This window comes from Lipotes vexillifer, unplaced genomic scaffold (assembly GCF_000442215.2).
Source record: "Lipotes vexillifer unplaced genomic scaffold, Lipotes_vexillifer_v1.1 scaffold88, whole genome shotgun sequence".
Lineage (NCBI taxonomy): Eukaryota > Metazoa > Chordata > Mammalia > Artiodactyla > Lipotidae > Lipotes > Lipotes vexillifer.
In genome coordinates, this window is record NW_006779887.1 from 631,275 (window position 1) to 635,589 (window position 4,315).

The window sequence follows — 4,315 nt, forward strand, 5'->3', positions numbered from 1 at the left end:
CCCCCCCCCCCCCCGCCAGGAGCCAGTGGGTTCATTGGCACTGCTGACTAGCAAAGTAACCTGAGTCTTGATTCTGCCCCCGTCGCCTGGGTTTGTCTATGTGGGGCTTCAGACCTGGGAAGGTGTCCCTCTCTCCTTAGCCAGATTATTCCTATTTCCTTGGAAGCACAAATGTTTATTTTATGGGACATAAAGGCAGAGCCAGTTCCTTCACTGGGTATCAGGCTCCCCAGGGCTCCCCCTGGACGGCCACTCAGGAAATTGGGAAGCCTGGCTCAACCCCAGCCCTGCTCTGAGGGGCCAGCATCCATAGTGTGTTACTGCATTTTCCATTTGAATTAACGTTGATTAAATGTTGCTTAAATCAAACATTTAGCTTTTTGATTAAGAAATATCTCAGGCAGATTTTTCTCCTTTCTGGCTTATTGATCACTTAGCTGGCTACCTTCCAAAAGAGATTCTGGCCTTTGTCTTTTAAGGTTCATGTTCTGCTAGGTTCAGCGGTTGAGTTGTATCAAATGGGATCGACACCATGACCCCAACTTTAAATCGCCTGGCGCCTGTGCTGGCTGTCTCCCATCTGTCACTCCAGAGCTCCCTTCACACTTCTCCAACCTGCTGTGTGTGTGTGCCAGGGGGCTGGCCTACAAGGACACATCAATGGGTTCCTTATCCTCTGGCTTTCGTTGGATCCATTTGATGGAAGTCACTGGCAGTAAATAAGTAGGCAGAAGGTGAGAGAAGCCAAGGGGGTTGTCCCCTGGCTCTCTTCCTGCCAGGCTACCATGGATTATCTGTGTCCCGCCACTGAGGCCACAACTCATATATTCTATCATATATTCTAGTAACCACTGGTGATTATAAACTACCCCCAACACTTAATAGCTTAAAACAACCGCAAACATTTATTTTACTGATGAAGCTATCATTTGGACAGGCCTTGGTGGGGCAACTCATCTCTCCTCCACGTGGCATAAGCTGGCACAGCTTGACTAGGGTTGGAGAATCCACTTCAAAGATGGCTAGCAAGTTGGTGCAGGTTATGGTCTGGGCAAGCTTAGTCAGGACTGTTAGCAGAGGCCTCAGTTCTCGAGGTGGGTCTCTACTTGGGGCTGTTAGACTTCCTCCCAGCAAGGTATCCATGTTCCAAGAGCAAATGTCCAAAGGAAAGGAAATGGAAGTTTCCAGTCTCTTAAGACCTGGGCCTGGAAACAGATACAACATCACTGCTGCCATGTTCTATTGGTCAAAACAGTTGCAGAGGCCCCTCTGATTCAAGGGGTAAGAACATAGACCCCACTCTTGATGAAAAGGGTATCAGAGAATTTTATCTATCTTTAAGCCACTACATTTTATAAGTACCCCTCCTATGGCTATTCCCTCCAGGTTCCAATAACTGGTTTCCTCCCTTGCTCCATCAGGCCGGGGGTGGAGCAGCTCGCTCCCTGATAATGCTTGCCCAAGGTGCTACACCACCCCTGGTTTCCCAAACCCTGATCACACATCTGTAACAGTCTCTTTACTAAACTCCCCCTCAAAATATCCAGTTGGAGTGTACCCAGGTATTTGCTGGGACCCTGGCAACGTTTCTCTGTCAAGTTCTTCTTTGCCCACACAGGAATATCCCATGAGACCACCCTCCTCAGGACCTTTCCTCCCAACTCCCACCAGCCCCCATACTCCCCACACTCCAATCTCCTTTCAACTTTACCTAGTGCTTTCCTTCTGGCCCTTGGAAGACCGCTGCTCAGTCATTAACTGCGGTAATTTATCAAAATAATTCGTGCTTCCATGCTTCCAGGGTACTCAAAGGCTTCATGCCCACCCCACCCAGGAAAATGGTTACACAGTTATAGAACTCTATAGTTTAAATCCAAAGAGAAATGCCTAAAGACAGAAATTTGTGACCCTCCAATTAAGCTAATAAGGGCGTCCTTTTGGTCAAGCTAGCCTTTCAGATCCCCTCAGACCACAAAGACAACCTCCAAACCTTCCTGCTCTTAGCCTCCCCTAGACATTTACCTTGACCTTGGATCCCCAGGCAGAGATTGACGATCTATTTTCCCTTCTTTGGCTTTTCCCTGACGACTCTCATGCCTTCAATGTAGGAACTGTAACTGATAAATTCAGGACTAGGGCAAAAGGGCATATTTACTGCCCCAATGCCTCATTTCGTTCAAAGACAAGTGTATATGAGTAATTGAGAAGGAACAAAGGTTGTATTTCTATGACCCTGTAAAAGATAGCATTTTCTGGATTCTTATCTGGAACTCTGATAGTAATCGTATCTGTCACGTACTTAATCAGCAGAGACGAGAAAGGCAGCACTAAACTATCTCTGAAGCACTTTCTTATCTTCTATTACTTCCAGAACTTCTTTTCATTAATTAATTCATTGAAGAAATATTGATTTGAACATTTGCTGTATGTGGCAGGCACTGTATGAAGCACTGGGAACAATGATGAGCAAAAACAGATGGACTGGGCTTCCCTGGTGGCACAGTGGTTGAGAGTCCGCCTGCCGATGCAGGGGACACGGGTTCGTGCCCCGGTCCGGGAAGATCCCACATGCCGCGGAGCGGCTGGGCCCGTGAGCCATGGCCGCTGAGCCTGCGCGTCCGGAGCCACAACAGTGAGAGGCCCGCGTACCGCAACAACAACAACAACAACAACAACAACAACAACAAAAAAAAAACAGATGGACTAAAAGATACATGACACAAAGATTTACACAAATAAATGTGATATAACACACTGGGATACCAGTTTCCTTGTAATGTGAGGGTGTATAATAGGGAGATAGTGGTAATCAGTGAGGTCAGGGATAGGTTTCTGTCACCCTTAAGTTCCACTAATGCTCCCGCCCTCTACCAAGCTCAACCCTGCCCTGGGATGATGTAGGACAGATAAAATGCAAGTGTTAGCCGTGTTGCTTGTAGCCCTGAGCTGCTGAGTGCTAGGGACCTCCACCTACAGTAGCCCTGTCAGGTCCCTAGTCAAACCCACCCACCCTTTGAGATATCAGGAGAACCACTCCCATCAGTGGCAGGTAAGTGGAGTCTGTCTGGGGCTTCTTCTAAAGCACAGTGAACCTTGTTTCACATCCAGGTCTTCCATGATGTCTACCTGTTGCCATGTCAAGTTGTCCAAGGTCTCTCTACCAAGCAGTCCCAGCCCCATTTACTAGGATGCCTCAGAGGTAACGTTGCCAGAGACGTCAGTGGCATATCTGGCTCAACTCTTTGCCCAGGTCTTTTTTTTTCTTAATTGACGTATAGTTGATTTACAGTGTTGCGCTAGTTTCAGGTGTACAGCAAAGTGATTCAGTTATACATAAGTATATATGTTCTTTTTCAGAGTCTTTTCCTATATAGTTATTACAAAATACTGACGATAATTCCCTGTGCTATGCAGTAGGTCCTTGTTGGTTACCTATTATATATATATATAGTAGTGTGCATATGTTAATCCCAAACTCCTAATTTATCCCTCCTCACCTCCTTTCCCCTTTAGTAACCATAAATTTGTTTTCTATGTCTGTGCATCTATTTCTGGTTTGTAAATACGTTCATTCGTACCATTTTTTTAGATTCTACATATAAGTGATATCATGATATTTGCCTTTGTCTGACTTACTTCACTTAGCATGATAATCTCTAAGTCCATCTATGTTGCTGTAAATGGCATTATTCCATTCTTTTTTATGGCTGAGTAATATTCCATTGTCTATAGATACCGCATCTTCTTTATCCATTCATCTGTAGATGGATATTTAGGTTGCTTCCATGTCTTGGCTATTGTAAATAGTGCTGCAATGAACATTGGGGTACATGCATCTTTTCAAATTAGAGTTTTCTCTGGATATATGTCCAAGTTCAGGTCTTTAAAGAGCTGGGTTTTATACCTTCCCTGAGTCCATGTGCTACAGGATCCTATGGAAGTCTTTCTGCCATGAAGCTGGGTATTACTATCCTGATATTTACTTTTAGTTGCTCCTCTCCTTGTAGCTAATCATGGGGAAAACTACACATTTAGACAGTAGCCAAGGTTCTCTGGGCCCCATGTTCACTCTGTCTCCTAAGGAGAGCCGGGTGCAGTGGGCAGACCCCGGGGATTCTGTGTCCTCCAGATGCTGCCCATGTCACTAGAGCAGACACCCCATCAAGCCCTGCCCTGCCCTGCCCTTCTCCTCCCTGCCTGTGTGCAGAGTGTGTGTCTGCCTCGCAGCTGAGGCCCACGTGTTAGGATGAGTGTTCCCATCTGAGGATGCTAGTCTGGTAAGGCAGCAAACAGTTGCTGAGAGAAACATGAATCA